General features: G+C 34.4%; 1 non-coding gene across 1 annotated transcript; it reads right to left on the reverse strand.

Annotated features, from left to right (window-relative positions):
- Positions 1 to 368: 368 nt before the first annotated feature.
- Positions 369 to 440, reverse strand: TRNAD-GUC (transfer RNA aspartic acid (anticodon GUC)). Its single transcript has one exon. It is a non-coding gene; the product is annotated as a tRNA-Asp (tRNA).
- Between the last annotated feature and the right edge of the window lie 12,928 nt (positions 441 to 13,368).

Genomic DNA, 13,368 nt, shown 5'->3' on the forward strand with positions numbered 1-13,368 from the left:
AGATTATATGCTACATTTTATCAAGCTAATTTAAAACCCTAAAGAAATATTGAACCTATTATTTGGCAAATGAAAAGTCAGTAATTTTGACAACATAATTTTACTCTTGCAATGCATAGCACTCTAAAGTCTATTCTCCTGCTCTAATCAAGCAGTGTATTGAATAACTATTTATTACTTTGATAAATATACCTAAAGCCAGGTCATGGGGACCTCGCAAACTGTACTTGTAGCACTGGCCATGAAACTTACATGCAAGATTTTTTTCAAGTTGACTTAAACACTGGATTCAATTTGGATAAGGCATTTTTGTTATCTCAATGAAACAACGTGAAACAGCACACAGAAAAGAGATTAAAAGTTCAAAACTCCCCGTCGGGGAATTGAACCCCGGTCTCCCGCGTGACAGGCGGGGATACTCACCACTATACTAACAAGGACTTACTTGGTCAATTTTTGGCAAAATTTGAACAAAAAATATACTCAAAAAACATGTCATGGTTAGCTATCGAAATGTGTATGTCATTGGCCAAAGAGATTATATGCTACATTTTTTCAAGCTAATTTAAAACCCTAAAGAAATATTTAACCTATTATTTGGAAAATGAAAAGTCAGTAATATTGACAACATAATTTTACTCTTGCAATGCATAGCACTCTAAAGTCTTTTCTCCTACTCTAACCAAGCAGTGTATTGAATCACTATTTATTACTTTGATAAATATACCCAAAACCAGGTCATGGGGACCTCGTAAATTCTACTTGTAGCACTGGCCATGAAGTTTACATGCAAGATTTTTTTCAATTTGACATAATCCCTGGATTCAATTTAGATAAGGCATTTTTGTTATCTCAATGAAACACAGTGAAACAGCATGCAAAAAAAATAGAGTAAAGTTCAAAACTCCCCGTCGGGGAATAGAACCCCAGCCTCCCGCATGACAGGCGGAAACACTTCACACTATACCAACGAGGACTTACTTGGTCAATTTTTGGCAAAATAATATCAAAAAATATACCCAAAAAACATGTCATGGTTAGCTATCGAAATTTGTATGTCATTGGCCAAAGAGATTATATGCTACTTTTTTTCAAGCTAATTTAAAACCCTAAAGAAATATTTAACCTATTATTTGGAAAATGAAAAGTCAGTAATATTGACAACATAATTTTACTCTTGCAATGCATAGCACTCTAAAGTCTTTTCTCCTGCTCTAACCAAGCAGTGTATTGAATCACTATTTATTACTTTGACAAATATACCCAAAACCAGGTCATGGTGACCTCACAAATTGTACTTGTAGCACTGGCCATGAAGCTTACATGCAAGATTTTTTCAAGTTGACATAAACACTGGATTCAATTTAGATAAGGCATTTTTGTTATCTCAATGAAACAAAGTGAAACAGCATGCAAAAAAAGAGATTGAAAGTTCAAAACTCCAAGTCGAGAAATCAAACCCCTGTCTCCCGCAGGTCAGGCGGGGATACTTCACACTATACTAACGAGGACTTACTTGGTCAATTTTTGGCAAAATATGATCAAAAAATATACCCAAAAAACATGTCATGGTTAGCTATCGAAATGTGTATGTCATTGGCCAAAGAGATTATATGCTACATTTTTTCAAGCTAATATAAAACCCTAAAGAAATATTTAAACTATTATTTGGCAAATGAAAAGTCAGTAATTTTGACAACATAATTTTACTCTTGCAATGCATAGCACTCTAAAGTCTATTCTCCTGCTCTAACCAAGCAGTGTATTGAATAACTATTTATTACTTTGATAAATATACCTAAAGCCAGGTCTGGGGAACCTCGCAAACTGTACTTGTAGCACTAGCCATGAAACTTACATGCAAGATTTTTTTCAAGTTGACTTAAACACTGGATTCAATTTGGATAAGGCATTTTTGTTATCTCAATGAAACAACGTGAAACAGCACACAGAAAAGAGATTAAAAGTTCAAAACTCCCTGTCGCGGAATTGAACCCCGGTCTCCCGCTTGACAGGCGGGGATACTCATCACTATACTAACGAGGACTTTCTAGGTAAATTTTTGGCAAAATTTGATCAAAAAATATACCCAAAAAACATGTCATGGTTAGCTATCGAAATGTGTATGTCATTGGCCAAAGAGATTATATGCTACATTTTTTCAAGCTAATTTAAAACCCTAAAGAAATATTTAACCTATTATTTGGAAAATGAAAAGTCAGTAATATTGACAACATAATTTTACTCTTGCAATGCATAGCACTCTAAAGTATTTTCTCCTGCTCTAACCAAGCAGTGTATTGAATCACTATTTATTACTTTGATAAATATACCCAAAACCAGGTCATGGGGACCTCGTAAATTCTACTTGTAGCACTGGCCATGAAGCTTACATGCAAGATTTTTTTCAATTTGACATAATCCCTGGATTCAATTTAGATAAGGCATTTTTGTTATCTCAATGAAACACAGTGAAACAGCATGCAAAAAAAATAGATTAAAAGTTCAAAACTCCCCGTCGGGGAATTGAACCCCAGCCTCCCGCATGACAGGCGGAAACACTTCACACTATTCTAACGAGGACTTACTTGGTCAATTTTTGGCAAAATAATATCAAAAAATATATCCAAAAAACATGTCATAGTTAGCTATCTAAATTTGTATGTTATTGGCCAAAGAGATTATATGCTACATTTTTTCAAGCTAATTTAAAACCCTAAAGAAATATTTAACCTATTATTTGGAAAATGAAAAGTCAGTAATATTGCCAACATAATTTTACTCTTGCAATGCATAGCACTCTAAAGTCTTTTCTCCTGCTCTAACCAAGCAGTGTATTGAATCACTATTTATTACTTTGATAAATATACCCAAAACCAGGTCATGGTGACCTCACAAATTGTACTTGTAGCACTGGCCATGAAGCTTACATGCAAGATTTTTTCACGTTGACATAAACACTGGATTCAATTTAGATAAGGCATTTTTGTTATCTCAATGAAACAAAGTGAAACAGCATGCAAAAAAAGAGATTGAAAGTTCAAAACTCACAGTCGAGAAATCAAACCCCGGTCTCCCGCAGGTCAGGCGGGGATACTTTACACTATACTAACGAGGACTTACTTGGTCAATTTTTGGCAAAATATGATCAAAAAATATACCCAAAAAACATGTCATGGTTAGCTATCGAAATGTGTATGTCATTGGCCAAAGAGATTATATGCTACATTTTTTCAAGCTAATTTAAAACCCTAAAGAAATATTTAAACTATTATTTGGCAAATGAACAGTCAGTAATTTTGACAACATAATTTTACTCTTGCAATGCATAGCACTCTAAAGTCTATTCTCCTGCTCTAACCAAGCAGTGTATTGAATAACTATTTATTACTTTGATAAATATACCTAAAGCCAGGTCATGGGGACCTCGCAAACTGTACTTGTAGCACTGGCCATGAAACTTACATGCAAGATTTTTTTCAATTTGACATAAACCCTGGATTCAATTTGGATAATGCATTTTTGTTATCTCAATGAAACAACGTGAAACAGCACACAGAAAAGAGATTAAAAGTTCAAAACTCCATGTCACGGAATTGAACCCCGGTCTCCCACGTGACAGGCGGGGATACTCATCACTATACTAACGAGGACTTTCTTGGTCAATTTTTCGCAAAATTTGATCAAAAAATATATCCAAAAAACATGTCATGGTTAGCTATCGAAATGTGTATGTCATTGGCCAAAGAGATTATATGCTACATTTTTTCAAGCTAATTTAAAACCCTAAAGAAATATTTAACCTATTATTTGGAAAATGAAAAGTCTGTAATATTGACAACATAATTTTACTCTTGCAATGCATAGCACTCTAAAGTCTTTTCTGCTGCTCTAACCAAGCAGTGTATTGAATCACTATTTATTACTTTGATAAATATACCCAAAACCAGGTCATGGGGACCTCGTAAATTCTACTTGTAGCACTTGCCATGAAGCTTACATGCAAGATTTTTTTCAATTTGACATAATCCCTGGATTCAATTTAGATAAGGCATTTTTGTTATCTCAATGAAACACAGTGAAACAGCATGCAAAAAAAATAGATTAAAAGTTCAAAACTCCCCGTAGGGGAATTGAACCCCAGCCTCCCGCATGACAGGCGGAAACACTTCACAATATACTAACGAGGACTTACTTGGTCAATTTTTGGCAAAATGATATCCAAATATATACCCAAAATACATGTCATGGTTAGCTATCGATATTTGTATGTCATTGGCCAAAGAGATTATATGCTACATTTTTTCAAGCTAATTTAAAACCCTAAAGAAATATTTAAACTATTATTTGGCAAATGAAAAGTCAGTAATTTTGACAACATAATTTTACTCTTGCAATGCATAGCACTCTAAAGTCTATTCTCCTGCTCTAACCAAGCAGTGTATTGAATAACTATTTATTACTTTGATAAATATACCTAAAGCCAGGTCATGGGGACCTCGCAAACTGTACTTGTAGCACTGGCCATGAAACTTACATGCAAGATTTTTTTCAAGTTGACATAAACCCTGGATTCAATTTGGATAAAGCATTTTTGTTATCTCAATGAAACAACGTGAAACAGCACACAGAAAAGAGATTAAATGTTCAAAACTCCCTTTCGCGGAATTGAACCCCGGTCTCCCGCGTGACAGGCGGGGATACTCATCACTATACTAACGAGGACTTTCTTGGTGAATTTTTCACAAAATTTGATCAAAAAATATACCCCAAAAAAATGTCATGGTTAGCTATCGAAATGTGTATGTCATTGGCCAAAGAGATTATATGCTACATTTTTTCAAGCTAATTTAAAACCCTAAAGAAATATTTAACCTCTTATTTGGCAAATGAAAAGTCAGTAATATTGACAACATAATTTTACTCTTGCAATGCATAGCACTCTAAAGTCTATTCTCCTGCTCTAACCAAGCAGTGTATTGAATAACTATATATTACTTTGATAAATATACCTAAAGCCAGGTCATGGGGACCTCGCAAACTGTACTTGTAGCACTGGCCATGAAACTTACATGCAAGATTTTTTCAAGTTGACATAAACCCTGGATTCAATTTGGATAAGGCATTTTTGTTATCTCAATGAAACAAAGTGAAACAGCATGCAAAAAAAGAGATTAAAAGTTCAAAACTCCCCGTCGGGGAATTGAACCCCAGCCTCCCGCATGACAGGCGGAGACACTTCACACTATACTAACGAGGACTTTCTAGGTAAATTTTTGGCAAAATTTGATCAAAAAATATACCCAAAAAACATGTCATGGTTAGCTATCGAAATGTGTATGTCATTGGCCAAAGAGATTATATGCTACATTTTTTCAAGCTAATTTAAAACCCTAAAGAAATATTTAACCTATTATTTGGAAAATGAAAAGTCAGTAATATTGACAACATAATTTTACTCTTGCAATGCATAGCACTCTAAAGTCTTTTCTCCTGCTCTAACCAAGCAGTGTATTGAATCACTATTTATTACTTTGATAAATATACCCAAAACCAGGTCATGGGGACCTCGTAAATTCTACTTGTAGCACTGGCCATGAAGCTTACATGCAAGATTTTTTTCAATTTGACATAATCCCTGGATTCAATTTAGATAAGGCATTTTTGTTATCTCAATGAAACACAGTGAAACAGCATGCAAAAAAAATAGATTAAAAGTTCAAAACTCCCCGTCGGGGAATTGAACCCCAGCCTCCCGCATGACAGGCGGAAACACTTCACACTATACTAACGAGGACTTACTTGGTCAATTTTTGGCAAAATAATATCAAAAAATATACCCAAAAAACATGTCATAGTTAGCTATCTAAATTTGTATGTTATTGGCCAAAGAGATTATATGCTACATTTTTTCAAGCTAATTTAAAACCCTAAAGAAATATTTAACCTATTATTTGGAAAATGAAAAGTCAGTAATATTGCCAACATAATTTTACTCTTGCAATGCATAGCACTCTAAAGTCTTTTCTCCTGCTCTAACCAAGCAGTGTATTGAATCACTATTTATTACTTTGATAAATATACCCAAAACCAGGTCATGGTGACCTCACAAATTGTACTTGTAGCACTGGCCATGAAGCTTACATGCAAGATTTTTTCACGTTGACATAAACACTGGATTCAATTTAGATAAGGCATTTTTGTTATCTCAATGAAACAAAGTGAAACAGCATGCAAAAAAAGAGATTGAAAGTTCAAAACTCCCAGTCGAGAAATCAAACCCCGGTCTCCCGCAGGTCAGGCGGGGATACTTTACACTATACTAACGAGGACTTACTTGGTCAATTTTTGGCAAAATATGATCAAAAAATATACCCAAAAAACATGTCATGGTTAGCTATCGAAATGTGTATGTCATTGGCCAAAGAGATTATATGCTACATTTTTTCAAGCTAATTTAAAACCCTAAAGAAATATTTAAACTATTATTTGGCAAATGAACAGTCAGTAATTTTGACAACATAATTTTACTCTTGCAATGCATAGCACTCTAAAGTCTTTTCTCCTGCTCTAACCAAGCAGTGTATTGAATAACTATTTATTACTTTGATAAATATACCTAAAGCCAGGTCATGGGGACCTCGCAAACTGTACTTGTAGCACTGGCCATGAAACTTACATGCAAGATTTTTTTCAATTTGACATAAACCCTGGATTCAATTTGGATAATGCATTTTTGTTATCTCAATGAAACAACGTGAAACAGCACACAGAAAAGAGATTAAAAGTTCAAAACTCCATGTCGCGGAATTGAACCCCGGTCTCCCGCGTGACAGGCGGGGATACTCATCACTATACTAACGAGGACTTTCTTGGTCAATTTTTCGCAAAATTTGATCAAAAAATATATCCAAAAAACATGTCATGGTTAGCTATCGAAATGTGTATGTCATTGGCCAAAGAGATTATATGCTACATTTTTTCAAGCTAATTTAAAACCCTAAAGAAATATTTAACCTATTATTTGGAAAATGAAAAGTCAGTAATATTGACAACATAATTTTACTCTTGCAATGCATAGCACTCTAAAGTCTTTTCTGCTGCTCTAACCAAGCAGTGTATTGAATCACTATTTATTACTTTGATAAATATACCCAAAACCAGGTCATGGGGACCTCGTAAATTCTACTTGTAGCACTTGCCATGAAGCTTACATGCAAGATTTTTTTCAATTTGACATAATCCCTGGATTCAATTTAGATAAGGCATTTTTGTTATCTCAATGAAACACAGTGAAACAGCATGCAAAAAAATAGATTAAAAGTTCAAAACTCCCCGTATGGGAATTGAACACCAGCCTCCCGCATGACAGGCGGAAACACTTCACAATATACTAACGAGGACTTACTTGGTCAATTTTTGGCAAAATGATATCCAAAAATATACCCAAAAAACATGTCATGGTTAGCTATCGAAATTTGAATGTCATTGGCCAAAGAGATTATATGCTACATTTTTTCAAGCTAATTTAAAACCCTAAAGAAATATTTAACCTATTATTTGGAAAATGAAAAGTCAGTAATTTTGACAACATAATTTTACGCTTGCAATGCATAGCACTCTAAAGTCTATTCTCCTGCTCTAACCAAGCAGTGTATTGAATAACTATTTATTACTTTGATAAATATACCTAAAGCCAGGTCATGGTGACCTCGCAAACTGTACTTGTAGCACTGGCCATGAAACTTACATGCAAGATTTTTTTCAAGTTGACATAAACCCTGGATTCAATTTGGATAAGGCATTTTTGTTATCTCAATGAAACAACGTGAAACAGCACACAGAAAAGAGATTAAAAGTTCAAAACTCCCCATCGGGGAATTGAACCCCAGTCTCCCACGTGACAAGCAGGGATACTCACCACTATACTAACGAGGACTTACTTGGTCAATTTTTTGCAAAATTTGATCAAAAAATATACCCAAAAAACATGTCATGGTTAGCTATCGAAATGTGTATGTCATTGGCCAAAGAGATTATATGCTACATTTTTTCAAGCTAATTTAAAACCCTAAAGAAATATTTAACCTATTATTTGGAAAATGAAAAGTCAGTAATATTGACAACATAATTTTACTCTTGCAATGCATAGCACTCTAAAGTCTTTTCTCCTGCTCTAACCAAGCAGTGTATTGAATCACTATTTATTACTTTGATAAATATACCCAAAACCAGGTCATGGTGACCTCACAAATTGTACTTGTAGCACTGGCCATGAAGCTTACATGCAAGATTTTTTCAAGTTGACATAAACCCTGGATTTAATTTAGATAAGGCATTTTTGTTATCTCAAAGAAACAAAGTGAAACAGCATGCAAAAAAAGAGATTGAAAGTTCAAAACTCCCAGTCGAGAAATCAAACCCCGGTCTCCCGCAGGTCAGGCGGGGATACTTCACACTATACTAACAAGGACTTACTTGGTCAATTTTTGGCAAAATATGATCAAAAAATATACCCAAAAAACATGTCATGGTTAGCTATCGAAATGTTTATGTCATTGGCCAAAGAGATTTTATGCTACATTTATTCAAGCTAATTTAAAACCCTAAAGAAATATTTAAACTATTATTTGGCAAATGAAAAGTCAGTAATTTTGACAACATAATTTTACTCTTGCAATACATAGCACTCTAAAGTCAATTCTCCTGCTCTAACCAAGCAGTGTATTGAATAACTATTTATTACTTTGATAAATATACCTAAAGCCAGGTCATGGGGACCTCGCAAACTGTACTTGTAGCACTGGCCATGAAACTTACATGCAAGCTTTTTTTCAAGTTGACATAAACCCTGGATTCAATTTGGATAAGGCATTTTTGTTATCTCAATGAAACAACGTGAAACAGCACACATAAAAGAGATTAAAAGTTCAAAACTCCCCGTCGGGGAATTGAACCCTGGTCTCCCGCATGACTGGCGGGGATTCTGAGCACTATACTAACGAGGACTTACTTGGTCAATTTTTGGCAAAATATGATCAAAAAATATACCCAAAAAACATGTCATGGTTAGCTATCGAAATGTGTATGTCATTGGCCAAAGAGATTTTATGCTACATTTATTCAAGCTAATTTAAAACCCTAAAGAAATATTTAACCTATTATTTGGAAAATGAAAAGTCAGTAATATTGACAACATAATTTTACTCTTGCAATGCATAGCACTCTAAAGTCTTTTCTCCAGCTCTAACCAAGCAGTGTATTGAATCACTATTTATTACTTTGATAAATATACCCAAAACGAGGTCATGGGGACCTCGTAAATTCTACTTGTAGCACTGGCCATGAAGCTTACATGCAAGATTTTTTTCAAGTTGACATAATCCCTGGATTCAATTTAGATAAGGCATTTTTGTTATCTCAATGAAACAAAGTGAAACAGCATGCAAAAAAAGAGATTAAATGTTCAAAACTCCCCATCGGAGAATTGAACCCCAGCTCCCGCATCACTGGCGGAGACACTTCACACTATACTAACGAGGACTTACTTGGTCAATTTTTGGCAAAATATGATCAAAAAATATACCCAAAAAACATGTCATGGTTAGCTATCGAAATTTGTATGTCATTGGCCAAAGAGATTATATGCTACATTTTTTCAAGCTAATTTAAAACCCTAAAGAAATATTTAACCTATTATTTGGCAAATGAAAAGTCAGTAATATTGACAACATAATTTTACTCTTGCAATGCATAGCACTCTAAACTCTTTTCTCCTGCTCTAACCAAGCAGTGTATTGAATCACTATTTATTACTTTGATAAATATACCCAAAACCAGGTCATGGTGACCTCACAAATTGTACTAGTAGCACTGGCCATGAAGCTTACATGCAAGATTTTTTCAAGTTGACATAAACACTGGATTCAATTTAGATAAGGCATTTTTGTTATCTCAATGAAACAAAGTGAAACAGCATGCAAAAAAAGAGATTGAAAGTTCAAAACTCCCAGTCGAGAAATCAAACCCCGGTCTCCCGCAGGTCAGGCGGGGATACTTTACACTATACTAACGAGGACTTACTTGGTCAATTTTTGGCAAAATATGATCAAAAAATATACCCAAAAAACATGTCATGGTTAGCTATCGAAATGTGTATGTCATTGGCCAAAGAGATTATATGCTACATTATTTCAAGCTAATTTAAAACCCTAAAGAAATATTTAAACTATTATTTGGCAAATGAAAAGTCAGTAATTTTGACAACATAATTTTACTCTTGCAATGCATAGCACTCTAAAGTCTATTCTCCTGCTCTAACCAAGCAGTGTATTGAATAACTATTAATTACTTTGATAAATATACCTAAAGCCAGGTCATGGGGACCTCGCAAACTGTACTTGTAGCACTGGCCACGAAACTTACAAGCAAGATTTTTTTCAAGTTGACATAAACCCTGGATTCAAATTGGATAAGGCATTTTTGTTATCTCAATGAAACAAAGTGAAATAGCACACAGAAAAGAGATTAAAAGTTCAAAACTCCCCGTCGGGGAATTGAACCCCGGTCTCCCGCGTGAAAGGCGGGGATACTCATAACTATACTAACGAGGACATTCTTGTTCAATTTTTGGCAAAATTTGATCAAAAAATATACCTAATAAACATGTCATGGTTAGCGATCGAAATGGGTAAGTCATTGGCCAAAGAGATTATATGCTACATTTGTTCAAGCTACTTTAAAACCCTAAAGAAATATTTAACCTATTATTTGGAAAATGAAAAGTCAGTAATATTGACAACATAATTTTACTCTTGCAATGCATAGCACTCTAAAGTCTTTTCTCCTGCTCTAACCAAGCAGTGTATTGAATCACTATTTATTACTTTGTTAAATATACCCAAAACCAGGTCATGGGGACCTCGTAAATTCTACTTGTAGCTTTGGCCATGAAGCTTACATGCAAGATTTTTTTCAAGTTGACATAATCCCAGGATTCAATTTAGATAAGGCATTTTTGTTATCTCAATGAAACAAAGTGAAACAGCATGCAAAAAAAGAGATTAAAACTTCAAAACTCCCAGTCGGGGAATTGAACCCCAGCCTCCCGCATAACAGGCGGAAACTCTTCACACTAAACTAACGAAGACTTACTTGGTCTGTTTTTGGCAAAATATGATCAAAAAATATACCCAAAAAACATGTCATGGTTAGCTATCGAAATTTGTATGTCATTGGCCAAAGAGATTATATGCTACATTTTTTCAAGCTAATTTAAAACCCTAAAGAAATATTTAACCTATTATCTGGAAAATGAAAAGTCAGTAATATTGCCAATATAATTTTACTCTTGCAATGCATAGCACTCTAAAGTCTTTTCTCCTGCTCTAACCAAGCAGTGTATTGAATCACTATTTATTACTTTGATAAATATACCCAAAACCAGGTCATGGTGACCTCACAAATTGTACTAGTAGCACTGGCCATGAAGCTTACATGCAAGATTTGTTCAAGTTGACATAAACACTGGATTCAATTTAGATAAGGCATTTTTGTTATCTCAATGAAACAAAGTGAAACAGCATGCAAAAAAAGAGATTGAAAGTTTAAAACTCCCAGTCGAGAAATCAAACCCCGGTCTACCGCAGGTCAGGCGGGGATACTTTACACTATACTAACAAGGACTTACTTGGTCAATTTTTGGCAAAATATGATCAAAAAATATACCCAAAAAACATGTCATGGTTAGCTATCGAAATGTGTATGTCATTGGCCAAAGAGATTATATGCTACATTTTTTCAAGCTAATTTAAAACCCTAAAGAAATATTTAACCTATTATTTGGAAAATGAAAAGTCAAAAATATTGACAACATAATTTTACTCTTGCAATGCATAGCACTCTAAAGTCTTTTCTCCTGCTCTAACCAAGCAGTGTATTGAATCACTATTTATTACTTTGATAAATATACCCAAAACCAGGTCATGGGGACCTCGTAAATTCTACTTGTAGCACTGGCCATGAAGCTTACATGCAAGATTTTTTTCAAGTTGACATAATCCCAGGATTCAATTTAGATAAGGCATTTTTGTTATCTCAATGAAACAAAGTGAAACAGCATGCAAAAAAAGAGATTAAAACTTCAAAACTCCTCGTCGGGGAATTGAACCCCAGCCTCCCGCATGACAGGCGGAAACACTTCACACTATACTAACGAGGACTTACTTGGTCTATTTTTGGCAAAATAATATCAAAAAATATACCCAAAAAACATGTCATGGTTAGCTATCAAAATTTGTATGTCATTGGCCAAAGAGATTATATGCTACATTTTTTCAAGCTAATTTAAAACCCTAAAGAAATATTTAACCTATTATTTGGAAAATGAAAAGTCAGTAATATTGCCAACATAATTTTACTCTTGCAATGCATAGCACTCTAAAGTCTTTTCTCCTGCTCTAACCAAGCAGTGTATTGAATCACTATTTATTACTTTGATAAATATACCCAAAACCAGGTCATGGTGACCTCACAAATTGTACTAGTAGCACTGGCCATGAAGATTACATGCAAGATTTTTTCAAGTTGACAGAAACCCTGGATTCAATTTAGATAAGGCATTTTTGTTATCTCAATGAAACAAAGTGAAACAGCATGCAAAAAAAGAGATTGAAAGTTCAAAACTCCCAGTGGAGAAATCAAACCCCGGTCTTCCGCAGGTCAGGCGGGGATACTTCACACTATACTAACGAGGACTTACTTGGTCAATTTTTGGCAAAATATGATCATAAAAATATACCCAAAAAACATGTCATGGTTAGCTATCGAAATGTGTATGTCATTGGCCAAAGAGATTATATGCTACATTTTTTCAAGCTAATTTAAAACCTTAAAGAAATATTTAAACTATTATTTGGCAAATGAAAAGTCAGTAATTTTGACAACATAATTTTACTCTTGCAATGCATAGCACTCTAAAGTCTATTCTCCTGCTCTAACCAAGCAGTGTATTGAATAACTATATATTACTTTGATAAATATACCTAAAGCCAGGTCATGGGGACCTCGCAAACTGTACTTGTAGCACTGGCCATGAAACTTACATGCAAAATTTTTTCAAGTTGACATAAACCCTGGATTCAATTTGGATAAGGCATTTTTGTTATCTCAATGAAACAAAGTGAAACAGCATGCAAAAAAAGAGATTAAAAGTTCAAAACTCCCCGTCGGGGAATTGAACCCCAGCCTCCCGCATGACAGGCGGAGACACTTCACACTATACTAACGAGGACTTACTTGGTCAATTTTTGGCAAAATATGATCAAAAAATATACCCATAAAACATATCATGGTTAGCTATCGAAATTT

Source organism: Taudactylus pleione, unplaced genomic scaffold (assembly GCF_031769625.1).
Source record: "Taudactylus pleione unplaced genomic scaffold, aTauple2 ptg000117l, whole genome shotgun sequence".
Taxonomy (NCBI): Eukaryota; Metazoa; Chordata; class Amphibia; order Anura; family Myobatrachidae; genus Taudactylus; species Taudactylus pleione.